Raw genomic sequence first — 26,999 nt, 5'->3', positions numbered from 1 at the left:
TACGTGTTTACAGCTCTCTATTTGGCCAATGAGAAGTGTTAAAAGACCAATGAGAGAAAGTGGACACTTATCCTGAACTTTCTGTCTCGGTATCAAGTACTCATGGGATTGTCAATTTTGGCGGTATCTCCAAAATTTAGTTCCTGAAACTCAAAAGGTATCCTGAAATGAAAAACAAAGTTTTATGTGTATAGGATAAAAGTTATATTTAGGTTTTAAACTTGGACTTTTGGATTCTTGAGCAAAGGAAATAAAAGATATAGTACAGAGAAGATCTTGTTATTTAGAGAGTAAACAATTGTCCCCCACAGGACTGAACTCACAGCTTTGTCTTCATAAGAACTGTGCTTTATTTCAGTGATCTCCAAATCTTTTTGATCATGTGCTCTATGCAATAAAACTATTTATGCCTGTATCATACACATACATGCATATGCACACATGCACACACAATTTATTAGATTCATGTACAAGTGTACTATCTCCCTTCATCCTAACTGGAACATCTTGTATAACTCCTGCATGTGCTCCTTGTTTTGCCAACTGCCTCTCTGACAAATAGATCTGATTAATCTAGATGAAGCATGTTCTTCGCCTTTTTGTGTCTTCCCTCCCTTCTCCTTAAAAACAACACATTGTGGCCAATTGACAGATGTTCTTCAGGTGGTTTGATATAACGTTATGAGCTGTTCTACAGGTAGTCTGATGTAATGGTTCTGACTTCAGGAGGGAGGTCTGGACTGGAGACTGGTGGGGAATGGTGATAGGTGCTCGTCATAACTGCGAGAATGATGACTCACCCCAAGGGAAGGTGTGTACAGTGAGAAGAGATCTTTCAGGAGCTCAACCTTTAAAGGGAGGTAAAGAAACAGAGCCCACAAAGGAGGCTGAGAGATAGGAGAAGGGGTACAAGAAAGTTTCAATGTGTGTCAAAGCCAAAGAAATAGTTTTTAAAATGAGAGCATACATGAAAGTTTTAAATCCAAGAGTGGTCCAGTAGGATAAGGATGGAAAAAGTTGCTTTTGATTTGGCATCTAGGAGGTCACATCTTCTAAGTGGGGGAAAGCGTGTCCTTGGAGCAGTAGGCTGAAAAATAAGTGGGAAGGAAGCAAGCATAGACTAGTCTTTCAAGAAATTCGCAGGAGATGAGATGAGAAGAGAGAAGAGAGAGAGAAAGAGACAGAGAGAGTCAGGAAGTCAGGAGGAGATTCTGTCATCTGTCTGTCTATCCATCCATCTATCTATCTATCTATCTATCTATCATCTAATCTCTAATCTACCTTTCTATTTTAAGGGCAGGATTATTCCACGTGTTTACTTTATTATTTGCTCTGTCTGCATAGCCTTTCTCTTCCTGGTAAGATTTGGCACAGAGTTCAGCCCTGATATCCTCTCCTTAGGAGGTGTTGATAACAACTTTAGCTGAATGCCTACTGCACTTTGTGAATACATGCATACATGTCTGTTATAGCACTTACCACTCTGCCAGTTATTTATGTGTCTGTCTCTCTGGATGGATTTCAAGCTATTTACATGAAGACATCCTGTCTTCTTCTTTAAATTCCTAGTCCCTACCAGAGTGCCTAGCATGTATTAATTGCTCAGACTTGCTCCTTGAATGTGTGAATGAACAAAAAAAGGCAAACAGCTTGGCAAGAGGTCCTGTGAGGAGGTTAGTCTGGCAGCGGCTTTGCGGAGGTGTAGGAGGGTGGTCAGGGTAAGACTGGAGGCAGTGAAGGCTGGAGGGCATGGAGCTAAGCTAGTTAGAAGGGCTTGGTGCCCTAAATCAGGGAATAAAGAGAACGAACTGTTTTAGAAAACACTTTAATGGGAGACATGCCAAGTTTGGATAAAAAAAGAAGAAAGAAGAAAAGATAATAACAGATGTCTAGTCTTTAAAACAAGAAGAATAATAAGGAAAGCAAAATCTTGATAGTAGCAGTGGGGAAGGGAAAGGGCACAGTGACGGGAGGTGAGTGTGAGTTCTGGTTTGATGGGTGGTCTCCTGAGAGGTCTTTTATTTTTGTCTCCGTGTCTTGTTCTTGGATCTTCCCCAGGAGCATGCTGTCTCCTCTTGTTTTGTACGTGTGTCAAGCAACCACCCCTTCTTTAGTCATTTCCTTCTGAAAAAAGAAAAAACCCCACATTTCTTCCATAAAGCCGATCAGCACTGTTCCTCCACTTACATCAAAAACATGTCAGAACAAAGCAAAACTTCAAGCTACCAAGATTTAACAAACACGGCACAACTTGACCGAACTTGGAACATCTGCCTTAGGAATACTTAGTGTTTTCTAAGAACATACCATTCGTTGGTCAGAAATGATCAGTTATGTAGAACACCAAATGTATCCATCTTTACTCATATATTTATTTTTAAACAAATATCCACGTATGGGTCTTTACCACCCCTCAGTGGTAGAACCCAAATTCCCTTCTTTTTAGGTTAGATTAACTTCACTCTTTTTGTTAGTATTAGAATTTATAGAAATCTTCTGATGAGGATTAGAAACTACAATAAAGCCTCTGTTAATTTTGAGAATAAAAATGATGGAAAGAAAGGCATTATGAAGAGAGTAGCCGATTCTTTGGAAAGAAGTGCTAGCCATTGCTCGGCATTCATTGCCATCCTTTCCTGAACCTATTCCCCATCTGAATCTTTTGTAAGGCCACCTTCACTTCTTTTTTCTCTTTCCTGCTACACCAATAAAATCAGTCATCCCCTCAGCAATAAGCATGTAAAATGACTTCTTTTGTAGAACAAACCCTTTGTGCGTAAATAATTTGTTAGCCCCCACCTCCCTCCAAGCATTGTGTTGGAAAAAATATCCACCATAAATTGATTGTATAGATAGCCTGATTGTAAAGCAAGATTAATATGAAAACACAAGGAGTCTGCAATAAAACCTACTAACTTCAATCATTCACATTTGTGTACAAGCATTCATATTTAGCAACAGTCCCAAGGCTGAGATTAAAGCTGTTTGGTAGGTTACTTCAAGGCCTTTTTATTGCTAAATCTTATGATGTCTCTAAAATGTAGAAATTAATCACCTGTCATGAAAGCTGCAGTGGATTATTGACTTCTAAATGTCTCTACAAATTGATTCATGGCAGAATGAAACAGGAGACTGAACTAGCATTGAAATTCTTTTGCATGTGATAAAAAAGGTCTATTAAAAGCATTTCAACAAATGCTGCCGATTAGGTAATCATCACAAAGTACTTTCCTATCAAAATGAGGTGCTTCTGGAATCGTTTTGATGAGATACATTTTTTTTTCCGGCACCAATATGGTAACATGACATTATTCTGAAACCCCAGGAAGCTGATTTGGAAATCCACTTAATTCTTATATTACAGAGTACACAACTTATTTCTTAGTACCAGCTCAATATAAAGATGGTTGAAAAATTCCACTTAATTTGTGTGTGTGTGTGTGCATGTGTGTCAAACAGACCCTAAAGATTGTTCAGGTTAAGAATTTTGGAGAACACTGATAATCTGCAACAGTGGGATTGCAGTAATTTTTGCCATAAGGATCCCTTCCCATATTCCACAAAATTCTTTTGGCTGTGCTCTACCCCCTTGTCCCTGTTAGTTTAAGTCAGTGGTTCTTGAAACAAGTCTGTTTTGATCCCCGTGAGGCATTAGGCAATGCTTGGAGACATTTTTGTTTGTCACACCTGGTGTGTGTTTGCGCGTGCTACTGGCATGCAGTGGATTGAGGTCAGGGATGCTGTTAAATATCCTACAGTGCCTAGGAGAGCCCCCCACAACAAAGGATTATCCAGCCCAAAATAGCAATAGTGCCAAGGTTGAGAAAACTTCGTTTAAATTAAGAAGAAAACCTTTCTTGAAACAGGCAAGGAGAGGTTTTAAGTAGAATCCAGAACATTTTTCTTTAATCAAATTTGCCTCCTTACTTTAGTCCACTAGTCTTTCTTTCTTGGTAAACATTTAACTGCCAGTGATGGTTTCCTCCCTTTTTAGAATTTTCTCCCACGGAGCTTCTTACAGCCCATTCCTTGCCATGTCCACACTCTATGCACATCAGCCTCCTCTCCAACTCAGTTCAACTCTTTATCTTTTTAGCTCTGTAGAGACGCTCCAAGGTCAATAGAAGGAACAGTCAGGGAGCTAATCTCTGACCAAAATGCATTTGGATTTTCAATTAACATTCAAGGATAGGACTTGCTATTTTTGATTACTATTACTATTTTTGATTAAGAAGAAAGAGAACATTGTGGAGTAGGTGACTTCTATTTTGGGTTTCTGTCTCAGAAGACTATCTACTCAAAACAATTTAAAAACTTTTCACAAAACTAAATAACCAGTGTTATTATTTGAAAATTTTGCTGTGGACAACATTCAAGTTTAAAAAAATATTGCTTCCATCAGACTGTGAGCTCCACAAAGCCAAGAACAACATTTTATCTTCTTTGTATCTCAGTGCTTATATATGACTGAATTTTATTTAATCTTTAATATGCAAGTATGACATAAACACAAGCACACAGTTTAATACCTAAAATCTTTTGTGTGGACCACAGCTTCATTCACATATACGAAGAGATACAGTCATAGGCTATTGATAAACACTTATGCCTACCTGCCTTTGTTCTAAGCAGTTCCAGAAATGTATCACGCTCTCTCCCTGCTCTGGTCTTCTACAAAAGCTCTTCCTTTTGCTTGGGAAGCATTCTGTTTTTTTCCCCTTTCATTTGTCTACTGCTTGACTCTCCTTTTAGATGTCAGTTCCTCTAGGACTGCCTATGACTGGATTGCAGCCCTTTCTCTGAGCTCTTGTCATCCTACAAATGATGTATTAGACCTGCCTGTTTACTCATCCAGAGTTTCCTCTAGATGATCAGCTCCTTGAGGAGAGGGGTTGTGTCTTAATCACCATTAAATTTCCCTAAACTTAGCATAAAACATAGAACGGGTACATAATTGTCACCCACCAAACGCATGTGGACTGAGCAGAGGATAAGCGGATCACATCATTTGGATGAAATTAAAAGCTCTTCCTTCAGTATAGGTAGCACAACTGAAAAGTCAGAAACCTGCAAAGAGTTTTTCTCCATAAAGACCCACAGGTATATGGCACTACCAAGGCATGCCACAGAGTTCCCCAAACCCAGGGGCCCAGACAGAGGCAGATGCATGTGACCTGGACACAGTCTCTTCTTCTCTTTAACTGGGAAGAATGGAGAGGAAAAGGCTGCCAAAGTCCAACATGACTGCTGGTTCTGGAGCCCTGACATCTGCTTCATATTTCAGGAAGAAGAGGAATTGTGTCTGTTTTTTAAGATCTTGAGGGAATAGGACTAACGAAAATGATTATTTCCGAAAAATTGGTTTTGGAGAGCCAGAGCTGTCCAAAGATGACAAGGGCTCCCTTGGGGACAGGGTGTTCCCTGTCTCTGTCTGTGCAAGCTGGATGAGACCAGAGTGAAGACACTAGAGAGGGAAGGTATGCTTTCATTAGGATGTTGAACCGGTTCCCCTGTAAGGTCCCTTATCAATGAAAGGTTCTGTGGTGTTGTGATATGTGCCTGCAGTCCATGGGTTGTAGAAGAACAGAGGCACAGGCTTTGTAAACCCTTAGCAAACTCTTCCTGGAAGTCAGGAAGCGTATTTATAACTCTCACCCTGGTAAAGAGCTGGGATCCCTGGAAAGTTCCAGAAACCCTGCCCAGGCTGCTCTCATAGGAGTAAGCCACACCCCTCCTGTCCACAGGAGCTCACCACACTTGAAGGGTTTCCTGCCACCTTGGAGACCTGGGAGCTCCTCCTTACCGTGAGCTTTACTGTTGATCCAAGACATGTATGAATATTAAGAGAATTCCTTACCTAAGTATATATAGTAGCATTCATTTCCGCTTCTCTCTCTCTCTCTCCCCTGCCTTGCCTCTCTCCTCTCTCTTTCCCTCTGTCTTCTTTGAGTCTCATTTTGCACTTCTAGCTGAATATCTAGTACGATGTGTAAAACAGTGGAGAGATGTAATGAAACTAATGCACTGTCTCTATGGAAGATTCAAATACAAGCAATTTATCCTTAGGCAACTGAGGCAAAAGATTTAAAATAGAATCTATAGTGATTACCCTGATACATAAAGAAGGTTTTAGGCTTTGATCCTGATTTCTCAGAGAGTCTGGGATAAGCCTCAATTCAGGCATAACAGCTTCTGGTAGAGATTTGCCTGTACTGTTGTAAGGACAGTGAGCACACATTATACAGCGCTTTGTGCATAACGATTCTATTACATCCTCTTCAAGTCTTTGAGAACTCTCTCCAGAGATATTCTCGGGAAAGTGGTGGCAGTGATCTTGAACTCTGAGCCCCTCGCTGTCTGATTGCCACCAGTCATTTCAGTGTGTATTTTATCTGTGTATTTACGGCATGAAGTTTTCTCTAGTTCTAGTTTTTTCTTTCAAAACTCCAAGATCATTTCTGGCACTCACATAATGTTTACAAGGAACTGGATAAAATTTCGCTGATATTTGGGGAAAACTCTTGTTAGCAAAGATTGTTTATGCAAAACTACATCTCATAAAGAATCTCCAGTCTTTTTGAAGACAGAGAACTTTAAAGTCAGCTTTTGGGCTGAATTCATGTGTCTTTGTCTCTCTTTCAGTTGATCTTGGCAACACCTCACATGTAACCCAAGACCAAAATAGTTACATTCGGAAGGCAGTCACAAGTCAGTGATCTCATCCTGCAGAACGCCTTCTCTTGGCGTTTACCTCATATAATTTGGTAAGCGGTTTACACATTTACTCCTGTGATTTTCAAGGGCCTTTTATGATCTGCCAAGTGGACAAATGTCAACAGGCTTTAAGGATTGATTTACCAGGATTTCTGTCTCTTGTGAACAGATTACTGTAGCTCTGAATAAAACACATGTAAACAAGTCCAGCAATCTTAGTGGAAAATGCAGTTCCCACCAGACGTGGTGGCTTGATCAGGAATCCTAGTGGAGTTGCCTCTGTCACTACTCAGGCTTGGAGGAGTAATGGCTTTCTCTTTCATACAACTGTCCTGGAAAGGTTCCCGAGTCTGCACTGCCTGTGAGCAGCAGAGAAGGAAAGCGGCAAGGAGTCAGCCCCAGGAGCCGGATGGCTCCTGCGCTGCAGGTCCTGCTGCAGACTCCTCCTCTGCTTCCTCCTGGCACTTGCGCAACAGGCCTGACCCTCAGGACTCGAACCTGTTGGTGTAATCAGAGGCAGTGCCCTCCTGTGGGTGAGAAAGCTCGGCAGCAGGACAGCAGAAATGCAGTTTTCAACTATGAGTGGGAACTGAGTCAAACACTTCTGCAATGCTGTTGGAATTTCCAATTTGTTATTCTTTGTAAAAGAAAAAATAATGTCAGGTCATGGCACTTACGTCTTTTGAGTTCCATGTTTGAGAGTCTTTGAGCTTTGATTCTGGTCCTTTTTTTACTTTACCTGTGATGATGATCAGAAGGAAGACAAGAAGACCGGGGCCCTTGTTTCTCCAGCCTTTATCTGCCATGTTCCTCTCCGCTTGGTCCCCAGGAGATGAGACCATGCTCTCCATGCCCTTCATGGACGATGGTCCTTCTTGGGGGCCTGGAGGAGGGCAGGATTGGAGAGGGAACGCAGGTCCATGCCCCCGCACCAAGACACCCTTACAGCTAGCACTTTGGTTGTATTTGGCATCTCCACACCTCCCAAGAATGTGGGAAGGATTAAGGCAGCCTAATTACCTTGTTCCATTCCATCCCAGCTTTGTGTCCCTGGTCAAGGCAGGCCTAGAAATTCACAATTCTCAAGGGTGAGTTAAATGTAGATTCACCCTAAAATTTCCATTTGCTGCAGATCTGCATACAATATTTATATCTTCCACTTACTGGCTTTTTAATCTTAAGGAAATGACTTCATGATGTCTGTTTAAAAGGGAGATAACGAATACTGAAATCTATCCCATAAGCTTATTGTGAAGGTGAATGAAGAAACATATATAAAAAGCCTTGCACAGTGCCCAGCACCCAGGAGACACTTGAAAAACTGTTAATGCTCACTTCTTGTCCAAGTAAACCTGAGGTATAAGTTCCTGCCTGTGTGGGCCTCCGGCAACTCGCATTGGCTCTTTCAAATCCCATTCTAAGCCCTGTTGGACTGGCCCCAGACATCTGACATGGGCTGATTGGATTGAACTGGAACTTTTAGTTCTGCCTTGAATTGGTTCCCCTGTGTAGAGTCTGTGTGATATCAACCCTCTACTTCGGGGAGAAAGAGGCTGTTTGGGCATGGGTATTATTTTCTTAAATGCAGAATAAAACTGGATCAGCAGGATATTTCAGTGAAATATCTCGTTTGAACTTTTCTATTCATTTGCTCTTTTATGCATTCGCAGCTAGGGGTTTCCAGCTGATCCATTTGATTGCTCTCATGTACAGAGTGTAGAGACAGCAAAAAGGGGATTCCTGTAGATTCTTAACTTGTTAACAAAGGCTGCTATGACTGTGGCAAGCCCCAGAGCTGACAGCCAGTTTCAGTCCTTTGTAGGGGTTAGAAGAGAGAGACAAGGCAGGGAAAGAGGAGTAGGAAGTTTTAATAGAGATACTGAATCCTCAGAGTGCCAGGGCCAGGAGGAGGGCAAGCCAAGAGTCCTGAGCAGCACCAGCAGCCTTACTCCGGACTTGGAGCCCCTCAGCTCCCTCCTGCTTCATCCTCCCGTCAGGTAGATGTTCTGAGAATCTGCTGCCTCCCTTGTGACCAGAGTGCTGGACCAAGCTTCAGGAGACCTCAGGACCAGGCTCAGTGCTGTGAGCTGTGCAAATGTGGGCTCACCTCACAACTTCTGTGGCCATTCATTCTTTTAGTCTGTACAAGACACATAGTCATAAATAGGGTTGCTCTGAGGTTCAATTGCAAAAACATGTCAATAAAGTGCTACGAAATAAATGGTAGCATCATCAATTCTTTTCTTTCTTTCTTTTTTTTTTTTTTTGAGGAAGATTTAGCCCTGAGCTAACATCTGCTGCCAATCAATCCTCCTCTTTTTGCTGAGGAAGACTGGCCCTCAGCTAATATTCGTGCCCATCTGCCTCTGCTTTATATGTGGGACTCCTGCCACAGCATGTCTTGATAAGCGGTGCACAGGTCCACACCCGGGATCTGAACCAGTGAACCCCAGGCTGGGGGAGCAGAACATGCGAACTTAACCGCTGTACCACTGGGCCGGCCCCATCAATTATTTTCTTCATGGAGAATCTATAATGTGAATATCCTTATCCTTAGTTTCTTATTGGGGAACCTTCTGGGCATAGGATAAGAGTAGGCAGCATGGAGGGGATGCTAATGAAGAAATGTTGAAGCTACCTTTATACTTGTATATGAAGCTACTTTTAACTTAAAAATAGGCACTAAGGTCGGCTTGGTTATCACTGTCATGTGTTAAACCTCAAAGGCACATGTAAGGTGGACACGGCCCAGCGTGTTCTAGTCCATATTGCTAAAGACAAGTCTGGGCAATGTTACAGGGCCACAGATCTAACCCGATGGAAACCTGGTTTCTCTCTGCTCTCTTAGTCTCTCAGTTTGTCTTCTACAGCAGCACAGAGCTGTTTACCAGGCCTTGTTTTCAAGTTAGAAAAGTTTTCACTCAAGGTGGCATGTGGGTTTTTGTTGTGTTGATATTGAACTGACACCGAGGCAATCGCCAGTAGCTTTCAGTTCTTATTGTGGCTTTTGTGAAGCTGCTTAAGATGTCTGATGCCTGCTTTTCTTTTTACTTACCCTGGAGACATTTCTTAATAGCAAATCCACCCCCTCCCCTCATCCCCAAACCAAAGAGTCTTTGACAAGTGTTGATAACTGGGAAAGGTGAAAGGTAAAACGTTATTAAAATGAGTTAATTCTCAAAACGCGTTTTTGGTATACCCCAGGACTTCCAGTCGGCAATCTCCAGGCTGTTTTATAGTTTGCTTTAATTTATCTAACTAATGACATGAAAGATATAAAATTGGTAAAACTATAGTGTTTGGCTTGCTTAAATTAAGTTTATGAGTTTTGCTTAAGCCTGCCAAACAAGTTAAATATTTCATGGCTTTCACAGGCTACAGTTCTAATATTTATAACTCTTGTGTACAGATTTCAAAAAATTATAATTACAACTCCCAGGATCCCAGATATAGCAGATGTTCAATATTTTCTACAATGTTGGCAGAAATGCTTCTCATGCTCTTTTTGATCCCCCATCCATGTATTGTATCTGTTGGAACAAGCTGTTGATAAAGAAAGTCTACTGTCATTCTTTCATTTTAACGACCTTGGAAAAAACGCCAATGTGAAATAGGAAGAGGGCAGGAAAGGTGATTTCCATCCCCCTAAAAATATATGACTGCACGGCTATAACGTTTTACCTAAAGGAGAATGACAGAAAAGTGCATTTCGCCACGAGCTGCATTTTATTTACTTTACAACCATAATATTTTTCTGTATAATTTCCATCTTTCTTTAATTAAAAATGTAAATATCCTTTGTGGCTGTGATTGACTTTCCTTGACCCCTTTGACAAAACAGGTACAACCTGATTTACCTTCCAGAAAATTTCGAAGACTCTCTATTAGTCATTCCTTAAGACTTTGAAGATCTTTGTATAAATGAATTGTGCTATCAGCTCTGGTCATTGTTAACCTTCGTACACAAACGTATTAATCCAATTTTTTGGTGCAATAGACTCAGAGAGAATGGGCACAGGAGAAATTAATTTTGTGTTTGGAAGTGTCTGGCTTACGGGTTCTAGAATGCCTCCGGCAGGCTGCATGTTTGGAAGGCTCTGAAATATTCAACTTCCTCTCCTTCCCAGTTTGCCTAAGGCCTGCCTGGGATGGAAGGAAGACATGCTCATTCTTAAATGAAATAGAACTGATTCTATTCCTCACTCAGCTTGTGCACAAAATTAATAGCAAAAAGAGACATAAAAAAGCATGACTTACATTTTTGTTGATTTTCGTGGAGTTTACATTTAAATATTTGAAAGACTTCAAAACTCACACTCTGCAACATCTGTTCATGTAGTCTATTAAATATATTTAAAAATACAAAAATTTTCTTGAAAAATTAATGAACCTCAAATTCAGATTCGTGTATTTCTCTTCCCACGGCACAGGGGTCTTCTCTATCTTCATTCTCGGACTCAAACTTTAAAAATACTCTGTGATAAAATGAGATGTGACGTCCAGAAGAGCTTCTAGCCTGAGGAGATGCCAGAGGAGTGTGCCTGAGAGAGGCGTAACTACCAGAAATGGATGTATGAACAGTTGTACTTTTAAGAAACTAGAAATTGTAAAATGTACCCAACATGACAAAGTTCGATATTCAGGAATGTGAGCTGGCTTTCAAGGGGACAACCATGGCGGAGAGCCCCCAGGTAGGGAACAAGTGTCCTCTGGGTGGTATGACATAATGCTGTCTTGTTACTCACTCTGTGAAGGGGCAGAAACCTGAAGTGTAGACACAGCCAGGCTGTCCAGGCATGTAAGGGCTCCTCGTCAAGTGTGTGTTGAGTGCACACGGGAATATTGGGTGAGAGAACTAACCCAAGCTTGGAGGAGGCAGGCTTGGCGGGCTTTGACATCCTTTCCACCTCTTCCTACTCTCCAAGGGGGTGCTCTCTGGGGCTCTTAATTCATTCTTCTCTGGACCTCTCTAAGGGACACTGAAGAGAGAATGTGAAAGAGTGTGTCATCAGCTCTGTCTCTATGTCACTGTTGAGAACGGGGAAACTGATAGAAGCTCTTTCCAGGTGCTGTAAATTTTCCTCAGGGTTGCCCTGAGGAACACTCAAAGCCAGGCTGAGGGCATGTGTTAACGTTCCAGCTGCTCTGTAGGTAGAAGTGTAGGAAAAGGGCATGGACTGCAGGCCTAGAGGTGGGTGGGTTTTGACCCCAGGTGGGTTATGTAAACAGGATTTCAGAGGGTTCATCTAGGAAGCAAGGAAAGTAATAGTTCTAAAGAGTTGTAGGATTCCAATGAGTGTACAAAATGCCAGGCAACTAGCGGATGCTTACCATTTGTTTCCCAGAATTCCCTTCTCCACATACTTCATGGACCATGAGAGACATTTTGAATGACATTTGGAAGATGCAAGTGAAACTGCCACCATATTCTTTTGGGTTGGAAGATCTGTACAGGGCATGACGTGCTGTTGAGCTAATGTACATTGTCGCTTACCCACACCTGGCTGGTGTGGGGCAGTGTTTGGGCCCACTGGATCTCCACCTTCAGCTTCTCTTCCTCCTGGGCTAGGTGCGTGTTTAGCTCCCTGATGAAGAGCATGAGCTTTACCTGCAGGACTTCCTCATCATTGAAGGTGGAGTCTCAGTGGTGGTAAGGCACTGATGTGGGTTCTGGTCTGTCTTTGCAGATTCCAGTTATCCTTGTAGGTTCCACATTGTCCTTATTTCCCCTCTTCATGGCCATCTTTTCTTCTTGATTGACTGCCCTGCTGAATTCAGGCTTCAACACCAAACACAAAAGCAACAACCTTTGTGTACTGTTTAACCAGCTCCCACAATAGAGCAGAGCCAAATACCTATAATAAGTCCCTTAGTATAAATGTATTTCCTAGTGGTTCTGCTTCTCTGTTTGAACTCTGACTCATGTATCTGTCAAAATGCCTAATATAGCAGACATCTCATTTATTTTACTTCATTCACAGTCATTTGGTGAGAGTTAACTCTGCTGGATGCTGGGGATACAGAGATGAACAAAGTAGGATCTGGGCCCACAAGTTGCACACAATCTGGTGGAAGAGAGTAAAACTTCTATATTAATGTGATTAGGTCTTGGCAGCTCTGCTCTTGTGGTCTTCTTAGCAATGAAATTGGATTGGCTGCTTCCCCTGGACTAGTGGAGAAACTTTCCTGTCCAGATTCTGGCCATGTAGCAATTTTGACATAGAGCAAATCTATGGTCATGATGATTTCCCAGGTATTAATAATGCTAACAGTTTACATGTCTGAAGCACTAACACTTCAAAATCTCTTTCCAATGCATTATCTCATTGAATTGCACAAGGACATTATGAAGTGGGCAGGCCACGTATTATCATGTTATTTATAAATAAAGATACTAGGGCTTGAAGCAGGATTTGAAACCAAAATTTTTCTCCTAAGATGGAGGTCTTTCCACTATGGCACAGATTTTCTCCTTGACAATCCTGAATTCCGATCCTGTTTAGTTAAATGAAAAGCCCAGAGGCGTTGAAGACTTACGGATTATCCTATAAGATGTGTGGTTATCTGAAGGATCATATGCACCCCATGTTTTCTGTCCTGAGTGATGCCCAGAGCAAAGTCCAGGCTCTGGAGAGATCAGTGTTTAAATCCTTGAATGCCTTTCTTTTGCATACCACCTAGAATTCATAAATAGTAGCCCATTTCTCAAAACCCAGCACCCTACTTCTCATTAGGCATGCCTTATGTGTGCTTTCCATAACAAAATTCACTTAACAGCCCACAGAGATTTGTCACATTGGATTTATCTTGCTGCCAGCTTCCAGAAATGTGTAAATGCTACTATCTCCCCTTTTCCTTTTTGGATTAAATCTGATTCACTTTCTCAAAGTTGAAATTCATAAAACATTTTTAGGTTCAGGAACTTTAAGCAAAGACCATTGCTGTTGGAAAGAAAGAAGAAAAAGAGAGAGAGAGACATCCCTAGGGGGTTGTTAAGGGCTCTGCCTTACCTTCTAATATATAGTATGCGTCATCACGTATTTTGGAAAAAGCAGCGTTAGGCATGTACATGCAAGTTTTAGTAGGTGAATGTTCAAATTATGTAGCACTTTACACCAACGGCTCAAGAACAAAGTAGCACCCTGGGTTGTGGAATTGATTTGCAGACTCATAATGCCTGAGATGCTCTGCTTGTAGTATTCTCTTATTTAATTTAGCATGAAGTATTACCTGAGAAATCTCAAGTGCTTAGAAAAATATCCAAAGACAATTTAATGCTCATGTAATGCCTAAAACATAGTTATCTCTGGTCAAGGCCAGTGTTATGGGATGGTGTGAAAGAGGCAGGCGTGGTATGAAATATTTTGTAATTCTCTGTAGGATGCATTTGTCATTGTCTCCAATATATATATTTTTTAATGTTAATGCTTTCCCTTTATATTTTCCTTCCTTAAAATTATCGTAAGGGTTGCTGAACATATCAAGAAATGTTATAGAATTTCTCTGAAGTCACTAAAACATAATGCAAAGTCACAAATGGTGTTAGTAACTTTACTGTTTTCCCATAGGGCCAAAATGCATTTTTTTCTGTCTGTGTTTATTTAGCATATGAACGTACATTTTCTTCTGTGCTTTAGTGAAGTTTCTGTGCTCCTATAAATAGGTGAAAAGTCTGTGTAATCTAATAAAACAAAGTGAAACAAACAAGCAAAACAGCAAAAGCAGGAGATTTGTCACATCAGGAAATGCTGTAGTATAAATGCTCTGTTGATCTTAATCCTCAATCTTTATTCTTACTCTGAGTGGTTTATCGCTACCCACTGGATTAGAAAAAGCAGCAAACCAGTCATTGCTTTCTTAAACTGCTGCTTGACTGTCTGAATATCTTTGAAGAATAACCTCGGAAACATAGAAAGCTTCCAACACAAACTTCTATCACAGCTGATTCATATATGGCCCGTGGTTGTTAGAGGTAAGACCCGCCCTCGATGGTGCTGTTGGCAATTTGTTTCTTGTGAATAGCAATGAAAAAAAGCACAGTAGGGCCATCAGGTCTCAGGCGAATAGCTTTTAGACTTGCTACTGCCAGCCTTACTAATACTGTTTGCAGTTGGTGTACCAGGTTTTGTTTACCTTACAGGAGAAATTGTTTTCCACATCTAAAAAGACTAAGAAAAAGTTGAGGGTTAAAGTGCCAAAGGAAAATGCATTAGTTTCCCATGGTACTTAAAAACAGCAGCAACAACAACAACAACAATAAAACACTTCCTTTTATAAAAGGTAAGTTTTCAGATTTTCCTCCCACAATGAGTTCTGAGCACCTGGGAGTCAGAGCGATGGAGACATACTCTTCACCGTATGCCCTTTTATACCTTTTCAATTTGTACCATCTACATGCATTAGCTCATCAAAAAGATTAATATACAATTTGAAAGGAGAGTTTAAAACAGAGTGACTCTAATGAGTAAGATGTGGAGCAATGCATTAATGTACTTACTTTTGTTGACACTAAATGGCTTCTACTGAATCAAGTCAATTCCATTTAACAAACAACTACTATGTGCCAAGCTCTGGGTGAGGCCTGGTGGAGTTTACAAAGAACCCATTTCAAGGGACTTAACAACCTAGCCCAGGTTAACGAAAGTTATTCTATAAGTTCAAAGCCTCTTTTTGTTTGGACAAAGGTCTTACATAGTGTCCACAATTAAACACTGTTATCAGGAAGCAGCCTTCTCTTTCTAGAACAAAGTGGTCGTATGCTGGGCAAGTGGTTAAACACAGTGGTCATAGCTGGAGGAACTTCTGTTCATCCATCCATCCACTCAACAAGCAGAGTGTCTGCCACTGCAGGGCCCCTTGCAGGTGACTGATGACCAGCATCCTGAGTTTCTGCCCTCAAGGCATTACCATCTAGTCGGGATGTAGATTCAGTTCTGAACTTCGTGTGTCTCCTGATGGCTGAGAAAAGGTATTTGAGTTACCGTATTTAAAAAAATTGTGGCCTAGGAGATTTTGTTTGTTAGGGCAACACTAATTCACCAACATTTAATATTAGTATAAAGCATTAATAGGAATATTTCAAATATGTTTGGTAGCTTTTAGACAAACCATTCCTTGCTGCAGGGATCTGTCATTCATGAGATAAATGCATAGAACACAAATAGGATAACTGAGCTGCTGTAAGTTTGACACATGGCTGGACTGGAATGATCACACTTCTTTCCACAGGTAGGTAGTGGATCATGCAATGCAGTTTGTTAATAAAGTCTGTTGTCTGAAAGTAAATTACAGAAAGATTTCCATCACTTGCAGTGAAGAAACACAAATTCTTTAGTTCTCGTAAAGCGGAGAGGAATTTTAACTGGTGCAACAAACTTGCAAGATGGAAAAAAAAACCCATATGGAGAAATATCTGATTAGAAAGTCAGAACTATTGGGAGTAGAAGGAATTCTCCTGCCAGGGAGACAGTGCTTAGAGTTCTGATTCATTTGTGTGAGAAAGATAATGTCTTTCTTTTTTTTAATATTGGTAAGAAGAGAGACAGACTGTAAGGCTGAAAAATAATTCAGTTCTAAAACATCTCTTAGATCCTAATAGTTTACTTATTTTTTTCACCATGGCTTCACTTTTAAGAAAGAAATCACACACGGAAATAAAAAAGAAAAATCCTTGCGTTTATATGTTTACATTGTTAATGTAATATACACATTATTGCCATAATACTTACATTATTAATATCACTTGTGGAGGGTAGTTCTGAAAATCAAAACATTTTCTCATTGATTTTACTGTAAAACTTATCATCGAAGTGATATCCACTGCCTTGCTTAGTTGTAGACTAAAATAAAGTCATAATTCTAACTCTCCAGCAAGGTTAGGCCTTATATGGCAGGATTGACAAATTGAATCTTAAAAGATTTAATCTTCACTGCCTTTTTCTTCTTCTAGCTGTTCTTTTCCAAAAGCTAATATAAAGCTTTTGGAGCTTGAATTGTTTTATGTTGTATATTTGTCTTTGTTTTTTATAAATTTAATAGTCTGTAAGTTCATCCTCAAACACTAAACCACTACATGGTAGAGATGAAATCTGATTTGAACCGTTCGGCTTTGTATTGCCAGTGATGTTATCAGAGGAGTTACAAGAAGAATTTCTCTAAATGGTCGTATAAATCTCACAAATGTGAAGCTGGTGCTCCGATTTGTATTCCACGTAATGGGAAGCCTTGTTTGAATGAAGGGGTTCTGGTGATGCTGGGTTGATATTAGATCATTGACACTTAACCCAGTGACTCTTTAGCCTAAAGGAACTCCCTGATGGAAATGCACTGGGTGTTTTCAGCCTTTGCTTCTGACCAAATTTCATGTGACTGCCAAAGTCCATAATTAGATACAAAGCGAGCACATCCATGGGAAACACAAAGAAAGTCTTCACAGGATGATGGGAAAAAGAACAGGCAAGCACTGGAAAGAAGATCATCCTCTAAGGAAACAAAATTTATATCGATAGTCAAAAGATACTGTAGTAATTGTTCAATCTGGCCTCATGGCTCAGGTGGGCACTCAGCAGTCTGGCACCTACTGCAGTGGGTCTAAGCCCCTTGCTTCATGAGAAAAGCCGTTTCCAATTGGGGTATATTGTCAGTTTCACAAACGGGACTTCCTGGGAGAAATGCCAATGCCAAGAACCTGGAGTTTTGTTGTTTGGATTGGGAGGCTCTTCCTACAAGCACCCTATAGCAGATTTTTCACAATCTTTTATTGGTTCCACTTCCTCCAAGGATGCTCTGGAGTAGTGATTCTCAAACATTAGTGGGTATACAGATCACCTGGAGATCCCGTGAAATGCCATTTCTAGTTTGGCAGACTGCATCAGCATTTCCAACAAGGTCTGGGTGGGTCTGAATGACTAACCAGCTCCCGGGTGATGCTGACCATGCTGGTGTGTGGAGCACACTAGAATAGCAAGGCTTGACCGGAAGTTCTCACAGTGTGGCCCCCATACAAGCAGGTTCAGAAGTACGTGGTAATTTATTAGAAACACAAATTTTCCTCCCCTACCCTAGACCTACTGAATCAGAAACTCTGAGGGCGGGGCTCAACTGTCCGTGTTTTAACAAACTCTTCCAGGGATTCATAAGCGCCCTGAAATTTGAGACCCAATGCTTGAAACCAATGGTTTTGAAACATGCCTGTAGATTATAATAATCTGGGGCCTTTAAAAATACCAAGGTTTGGGCCTCATTCCAAGTTAGGGAGATAAGACGGCGTCATTATTATTACCTCCATCTGACAAATAAGGGAAGGAAGGGCGGGAGAAATACTTGTTCAAGTTAGCACAGTTAATGAGTGCTGTGGCTGGGACTGAAATCTAAGACTTGTTATCCCAGAGCTCTTGTTTTTTCTGCTCCCCTACCCTGTCTGCTGAGGGCATTTAGAGGATGGAATGCAAAGGCAGAGACTGATCATCATTTGTACTGTTCTGCCTGCAGTCTGGGCCGAAAAGCCCATCAATCTAGCTTCTTTCAAGAGAACTCTATTCTATGAAGTCCTTTACATCGCTTGGCATTTCTCCCAATCAGTCACCAAGTATACACTTAATTTCTTTTTAAAAGCCACCTGGTTTTGTTTTTGTTCGTGCGTATGCCTTTTTGTTAAGTGGGTGAGGGATGTGTAATCTATCTCATGCATAATTTGTTTAAAACAAGTCATTAAAAATGCACTAAAGTTTAATATGCTGTATATGTTCCTGCTAGAGTTCTTTTCCCCATGTAAATGATTTTGAAAGTTTTAAAAATAGTTTTTAAGGTTTTATTGCCTGCCATTGTTTGCAATACCTCGTTTTAAAGCTTTAAAATTAACATTTCTTTCCTATCAATTTTATCTTGTGTTTGCCTGTTATTGATTTTTTTTTTTTTTTTTTTTTACCCTCTGCGTGTCTAATGGAAACAGAGCTAATGGTCTCTGCTTATTGCCTTGCTTATGCAGCAGCATTGTTTTGATGCGGTCAGCACAGCTCTAGGAATAGGGCTGTGAGTGGCAGCAGAAGGATTTCACCAACACGCTCCATTTTATCTGTGTAGATTCTAAAAGAATCCTCTCTGTTGCCCCCTTCCACTGTCACTGTTCCTTTTTGTTTGTTTCATTTAGTTGTGTTTTGGCGAGGCAGCCTCGTTTTCCTTCAAGGATATCCTTGTGAGTGATAATCGCAAAAGATATATCACCTCCTAGAGTGACTGGGAAGATCAAACTAACTGCCACCTGTGAGAAGCTTCACCCTGATTCATGAGGCAATCACGGCTTCTTACTAATCCCCCACCGCCAGCACCCGCTCTTTAACCAGGGAGAATCCTTGAAGGGGCAGGGGTGGCAGGGTGCTGATCGCCATATTTTATCTACCAACCCACAAATAATACAGAACAAGCACACCTTTCATTTATTCCTTAATAAATGTAAGATGTATTTATTGAGGTTCTCTTCTAGGGGTGGGAAAATGCGGTTTAAAAACGTGAACATTGTCAAAATCCATCAGACACTTGATTGCGTCTTTTGTCAAATTTCAATTATCTGTGATAATAAGCATCAAGTATAGAATTAGAGGAAAGTAGATAAGCAGAGTAAAAGGCAAAAAAGAGTGGACCTATCCCTGACAAATGAACATTATCATTTGTTACTGAGTTTGGCTGTCTAGTGTAGTATAGATGGGTTAAACCTCAAGATATTCACTACATTTTATAGATTCAATGGTTTCTATCTCTTTGCCCACCAAAACTTTTAACCAGATCCACCAGCAAAGCAGCTGATCTGGCCTCTGATGCAAATATTAATGAGCAGTGAAATGGCCCAAAGGCAGGAAGCAGGAGAGAAAAAAGGGGCCTGATAAGCCACAAATGGATAATTATTTTCTAGATAATTAAGAACTGATGCTATGCAAGCAAAGGATACAACACAAACTACTGGTGTCACAGAAAATATTACTTTTCGCTTACGAAATTCTCTTCTGAACTTTCTAGAAATTTCACTTATGGAATTCTCTTTTGAATGGCCCAGAAATGATCAGAAGGAGGCCCTTTTATCAAGTAATTTGCAACTCCCAAGCATCAGCTTTTTGGCTGTTCTCATGAGCATGTGCCAGTAGAGGTGGCCACGGCCCAGAGCAGGGGTGAGACCTGGAGCTGCATCTCTTTCTCTGATTCGTTGTGTAGCTTTAAACAGAACCAGTCACCTTCTCACTAGCTCTCTATTTTCTTATCTGTTTAGGCAGGATTATGTTGGCTGCTCACCCAGCAGATACATTTTAAAGATTAATGGAAGAGTGCTTATATAGTAACTTTGAACTCTTTGTGTCCAAATGAGACACCATTCTTGTTATACCATTAAAATTAATAAAGAAATATTGAACTCACTTTTATCTAAACACAGAACACCACCAACCCAGAGGCTGTACTTAAAAGACCTAAGCATTTGGTTTCAATTGCTGCTAGAGATAAGGAACAGGGAAAGTTAAGCATAGCTTCTGGCTAGTATTTCCTCTCAAAAGTCCACTGCATGCACTACACATCTTGAGGATTTTCTCCTAATCAGTTGATTGGGCTTTAAAAGTGTTTCTTTTACTCCTTTTCCTCCATCCTACCCATCGCCTTTGTTGCTGACCGTTCAGGATCGACAGGCGCTGCCTTTGCCCATCCACTGTCTTGGGCCCACAGCAGCTCCTCTTTTGGTAATTTCGGCAATCAAGGGTGAGTGAGGACAGTTACTTTAATTTGGCTCCCTGAAGGTCTATGAAGAGTTAACTAAATGTAGGAATAAAAGGTTAAGAGAAAAAAATAAGTTAAATGGTTGTGATTATGGATGACTAGTAATACACAACTGCACATCGTATCAAGTGATCGTGAATCTATGTTGGGGACTCACAATGTAAACGGCATTGATTGGGTCTGGATAAGATGCAAAATGGGTAAAAGGTATATCTTCAGAAAGATTACAGTCTCATTGAATAGATGATACTATCTGAAATTTAGAAAACTCTGGAATTAATGCTCTGATCTCTTTAGTAAATAAAATCTCAACTAAAAACCTTGATAAAAGGAAATTTAAAGTCAATAGATATACAATGTGTAAATCTTTGCTAATTAATGCTTGCCTTCTCATATTTAAAGTATTTTTAAGCCTGATTTATTCCAAATGTTGTATAAACCGCACTAATTATGTGTGTATACTGAATCTCAGACCATATTAAGTTAGCAAGAAGGTGCAGCTAGCTCAGAAAGAGAATGGGACAAGTATTTAAAAGTTCTTCATAATTTCAAAGAGCCTTTTAGGTCAGGAAATGAGGACTATAACATCTGGTTAAAACTCAAAGAGAATTTTAACTAATTGTTCAAGCTGGACAATAGCCAAAAGCCTGGAGTTAGCACACCAGGATAAGATCCATATAATGTTTCTAGAGAAATGTATTCCGGTAAGGAAGCAAATAATGAAACTTTTAAAGACTAATGAGGGGGATAGAGAAATTCTAGGGAACAAATTTATAGAATGATGTTGTATAATCAGGTTTGAAGCTTTAGAAGACAAACCAGGTTATACAAAAGAAGAAAAGAAGCCCCATGAAATCTATGTTGTTTTTGAAAAGACGTCTTTAAAGTCCTTTTTACACAAACAGACTAGGAAGTTTAGTACTTCAGTTTTCTTCACATATGACATATGGTTGCCATCTAGTGAGGTAGATTTAGATTTACATTTCATTTCAATTTTGATAAATATTTCAATTCCCTTAAAAACCAGAGAGAGTGCATTACATTTGAGTGAGTCATGGTTAGTGAAGACAAAAGAGAAACAGGGGAAATTTCAAGTTTTAGATTAGAAGTAAGAAAAATGAAAATCCTTAGAAAATGTGTTTAGTAACTGTTTGGCACTATTGTTGCTCAGCCAGCCAAAATAAACCCCAAATAAACAAACAAAAAACCCAAAAAGGTGGCCAATGTATTTAACAATAAGTTACTCAGTGACTGGATTAAAAATATCTTTCATAGTACAATGACTACACAAATGGATTTCATACTCTTGTCTGGTATTAATCGGAGGTCCAACATCGCTCATGGTATGGAGACTGTGTGGAAGTCATTTTAAGAGTTATGACCTTGTTGTTAAGACCATCATCTCTGTTTTTTTTGCTTGATTCTCACCAGTGTGTACAATGATCTGCTCAGACTGAATGCCTTGACTTCGTATTGGAAACTGGGGACAGAACCAAAATTTTGGTGTATAGCTTTGAATTGGAAAGGAAGACCGAGACTAGGAACAGTAAACCAAAGACCACAGCTGCCACCACTGAAGTCATAGTGTTAATAAAGGGAGGTATGACATAGTCCTAATTATAGGTACTAACTTGCCCGTCTGCATAAGATGACCAAGCAGCAGAATTATTGATCCAATACAGGTTGGGTTTTAAAAAATTGGTATGAAACTTCCAATTTCTAAATATAAATTAAAAAGTAATGTCTTATGGGTTTAAAAGATGAAAGAGGTAGGTAATTCTAGGTACCAGATATAATTAGTTTAATCTCAACTAAAACATTGGAATAAATATGAAGGGAGAAAATTACTAATCGACCTCTAGATAACTGCAGAATGATGAACCATAAGTATTTAAAAAAGGATAAATAATGATAAAAAATCTGATTACTTTCTTGATAGAATTCTGGAAGATTAAGTCAGTGAAATTGCTATATTATACTTTGATTTTGGTTTTACAGATCATGAAATTATATTTGCAAATTTTATGCAAATTTACTAAGAGATTAATGTTGTCATGTTCTATAGACTTAGGACAAAGAAAATCCTGTTAACACCATTGGTTAAAAAATGTATAAAAAGATTCCAAGGTCATGGATTCTGTGTTTAGAAGAGCTGGGTAGTTTCATTCTCTTTTTATAGCCACACTTCTTACCTTTTTTTGGATGCACATATCCTGTAAATGCTGTGGTTGGTCACAAGAATGGGCCAGAGAAGTCATCACATCTACTGACAAAATTTTATATGGTATCATCATTATATCATTCATTCTCTCAGTGAGTAATTTTTTGAGCACTTTTCCTATTGCCCAGGCTCTGTTTGAAGTATGTGAGTTATATCAGTGGAGGTAACAGATGAAATCCTTTCCCTGGTGGAGTTTATATTGTGGGGGCTGGAGGCAAACAATAAACATGATAAATATGCAAATTATGTAGTATATTACAAGGTGATACTTTAGAAGAAAGAAAAGTTACAACAGAGTTAAGTGTATTGAGTATGTGGAGGAGGAGTGCAATTTTAAATAGAGTGGTCAGGATACGTCTAATTGGGAAAATGACAATTGAACAAAGAGTTGAATGCCATGAGTGAGTTAGCCACATCAGAGAGAAAGTGTTCAGGTGGGGGGAATAGACAACCCAGAGGTACTGAGGAGCAAATGTGGATCTGGGGCAATCAGTAGGAGATGAGGTCAGAGAGTTAACAGGGGATCCAATCATATGTAGTCTTTTTGGCCATTGTTAAGCACTTTAGCTTTTACTCTGAGTGACGGGGGAGTCATTGGATAGATTTGATGAGGAGTGAAATGATCTGACTTACTATTTGAAAGAATCATTTGGGCAACTGTTGAAAATAGACTCTAAGTGGACAAGGATAGAAGCAGCTCGATCTCTTAGGAGGCTCTTATTACTACTCTTCGGGGTTAACTTCATAGAATATAATTATTTTAGAAATTGCAGCTTTGAATTTTGTAGTCTAAATGCCATGAATACAAATATTTTTATTTCAATATATATTTAAAAGAAAGTTATTTCAAGAGTAATTTATTGAAACACTATTTTATCCTCAAAATTTCAAGACCATAAATCAAATACATAATTTAATTAGCATAATGATTTATGTGTGCAATATTTTACAGCTTTCTATATGTTTCCATAGGCAAGAATGTATTTAAACCATGTAAAGACCCTGTGAGTTTGAAGAGCTGATTATCATCATCTCATCTAAGGTAAAGATAGTTTATCCAACTAGTTAGTGGTAGAACCAGGATGGGAATCCAGTCGTTCCTACTCCACCGCCAAATCTCTTTCCACTCTGTCACTTTGCTTCAGATAAGTCTTTGGAATTTTTTATAATAGGACACGACCTACATTAAAATTACTGTTAATGACCTACAAATGAAGGAAATTTTCAGAAGGTATTAAATCAGAGGGGAAGGGGTAGTGCACAGGCAATTAATGAGAAAGAAATAATAAAAATCAATCCTCATAACTTAGGTCCTTTACTTCCTGACCTCTTACTTTCACCTAAAAGTCACTTATTCAAATATTACTAGAAACTAGAACTCACTCAAGGTCAAAACTTACGGCGGTGTGGCTACTAGCCAAGGCTAACTTTTGTGTCAGAGTTATCTTTAAAAGAGGCTAGGCTGAAGGTGTCTTCTAGGTCAAATATAAAGATATTTCAAAAACCTTGGGTCAAACACATCTCTTAAAAAATTAAATGATGTGAGAGTTGTCAAAAACTAGTAAGGTCTGTGAAACTCCATTTAAGAAGTTAGACTGCCAGAGATCATGATGCTTGCCAGTCTTTTAAGCTTTAAAACTCTTTTTCCAAATCAGCTTGAAAAACCATCAAATCGTTACCTTAAATTTCACTGTTCTTTCCTTACCCTATTTGCATCTCAAACCTCTGAACAACCCTTCTTATACTTACTGAATATGAGATATTTTATGATTTATGGTTTCAAACTCTTTACCAGTTTGACCTTGAGTAAAGGTTGACCCCTGCCTCACATCTTTGGGATTCCATCACCACAGGCAGCATTGACAAGCCTTTGAAGCAACACTTCCTAGGTCCAGCAGTAGGCCAGCTTGCTTGGGCCCAGCTGCAATTCCTGAGAATTTGTTTGTTTCTCCTTGTTTTCTTTGCTTGAGAGGGAAGAACAGTGTGAGGAACAAGGTTAGAGAAGTTGAGTTGCTAAAATAGCAGAATCTCCCCTTGAGTAAAGTGGATTAATCAACCTAGATTGAGTGTAAAGTAATTTTTTGTGAGGTGCTGCAATGTGTCAGGCACTGGATTGGATGCTTTCACATTTATTATTTTATTTCCTCTCAATCCTGTGAGGGGAATAAAATGTATTTATATTTTATTGATATACAAATTGAGTCTCAGAGAGTCTAAGTAACTTCTCTAAGGAAGATTTTAACCAAAGATTGTTTGACTCAAAATCTTACAGAGCATTTTTTTTCCATACTGACTCTCAAAAGTAACCTAACTCTAGATCTTCTACATAATGCTCTGAGCCCCACTGCTAGCATATCTTTCACATTGAATAGAGAGGTAAATGTTTTTGCGTGTCTGGAGATGCCATATCCACACATATTGTGGCCACAGATTAAATTTGTTCGCTCATTGGGCTAATATTTATTGGATTGAGGACAGCTCGGTCAATATAAATTGTGGTGAAAGCTGAAGTTCATTAGCTGAGATAGATGTACATTCTAGGGCCAAATATTATTCAGTAACACTACCCTGTATAAATGATCTTTGCATAAAACTGAAAACTGCACTCTCCATCAAGAATGATGATACAGCTGAAAGTCAGAGCCCAAGTTTGGAGAGCATCTTTTTTTCAGTTTCTAGTTTAGTTAGATATAATTACTAAAATGCAATATTATTAAAACAGGAATAAAGCCACAAGAGAAAGTAAAAAGATTATGATGTATTCATCCAAGTAAAATATTGATGATTTCTGAAAGGAATGATGACAGACTATAGGTGAAATCTGATTAGAAAATTAATGTCAAACATATTAGCCAGAGATGATCCCTCCATATTGATTTAAGTCACATCACTCAATAGAACAACCACTCTTAAGTCTCAGTGTTCTTATGGCTATTCTGACCTAGATTTAGAGCAATACCTCACATGCCACTCCATCTTCCTCTTCTTTGTCCTTGGGAAGATATCCTGGAACCCATTTGTCTTTCCTTCCCTAAAGTCTAAAAGTTTGTTCCCACAAGATCATTATGCTTTCTTGAAATTAAAAAGAAAAAGAAAATTTTTTCCCACTGATAAAAATCATACGTTAACATGTGTCATTTATATTGTTTTGGAAATACATTATCACTTCTTCAGATCAATCACGAAGATGTGCCCAGCTGTCAGTAAGATTCTACTTTGTAGAAGTTACACAAAGTGAATTTATGAGGAATATTATAACAAAGGTTTTCCAATTTTATTTTCCCTTGTTTGTTTAACATTTGAGGTTAATTTCATGAAGGAAAGGAGTTACACTTGCTCACAAATTGTCAGATGAAGACAACTTTCCCTAGGTTCACATGTTGAAATTTGAAAGCATAATGAGAAAAAAATTGAGATGGGACTAAATGATCTTTTGCCTCTCTCTCTCCCTTGTCTTCCCTTCCTCTCTTTTACTTTACCTTCATCTCTGTCCCCTGTGTTCTCTTTATTAACCTCCTAGCTGAAGAAGGCAATCACCTGAATAGGTACAGCAGAGTAAATAGGTATGGTCCCTTAGTACCATAGGGTAAAAAAGACGTCAACACTGATAAGTGTTGTGGTGATACACACAGATACCTAAAACAATGCTCTGAAACGACCATGTACTATCTCATGAGAAATATGCCCTGCTTATGATCTTAAATAAAGATGTTTTAACGAAATACTAGTGAGTGTTTATCATTGTTCTTTCCACTCATTTATTTTAGGTAGCAAAAGATTAAGTCTTTCATAATTCAATTAATCAAAATGTTCTGGGAATCAATTTCTCCATATGTGAAATGTTGGGGTTGCACAGGTGATTTCTAAAGTTCTTTTCGGTTCTAAAATACTATGACAATAAAACATCTCATGAAACATCAAGTTTGGTGTCTGTACATGTTGCTGTTTTTGCATTATGAATCCATCTTTCACCTTACATAAGAATTACCTTTACCCCTAAACCTTAGGATTTTCAATTCCTGTTTCCTCGGGAAGGACAAGGCATGGAATCTCTCAGCTTTAGGTCTTCCAAATTTCAGAGAAATTATGAAAAGTGCCAAATTCCTGGTGGATATTTAATAATGTTATTGATTGATAATAAGGAATCAATGCCACATTTTTCTCCACTGAAGATCACTCACAGAGAGGTGTGAATTTGGCTTAAATGATAGAGTAACCTTATCCGGTTTTAGATCCAGGAAGTTTTAGGGCCATCTTGAATTCACCCACTGGGAAATAGAACGAGGAAATAGGCTTACGACAGAAGAAG

General features: G+C 39.3%; 1 long non-coding RNA gene across 2 annotated transcripts in view; it reads left to right on the top strand.

Moving 5' to 3' along the window:
• The window catches only part of LOC138918537 (uncharacterized), a 114,564-nt gene extending 87,969 nt beyond the window's left edge, over positions 1-26,595 (top strand). For both annotated transcript variants that reach the window (XR_011428011.1, XR_011428010.1), the window contains exons 4-6: positions 6,643-6,764; positions 11,145-11,405; positions 12,060-26,595. This is a non-coding gene — a long non-coding RNA (uncharacterized lncRNA). The remainder of the gene's footprint in view (positions 1-6,642; positions 6,765-11,144; positions 11,406-12,059) is intronic.
• The last annotated feature ends 404 nt before the right edge of the window (positions 26,596-26,999 follow it).

This window comes from Equus caballus, chromosome 17 (assembly GCF_041296265.1).
Source record: "Equus caballus isolate H_3958 breed thoroughbred chromosome 17, TB-T2T, whole genome shotgun sequence".
Classification (NCBI taxonomy): domain Eukaryota; kingdom Metazoa; phylum Chordata; class Mammalia; order Perissodactyla; family Equidae; genus Equus; species Equus caballus.
Note: the sequence above shows the minus strand (reverse complement) of the source record. Positions and strands in the feature narration are given on the sequence as shown.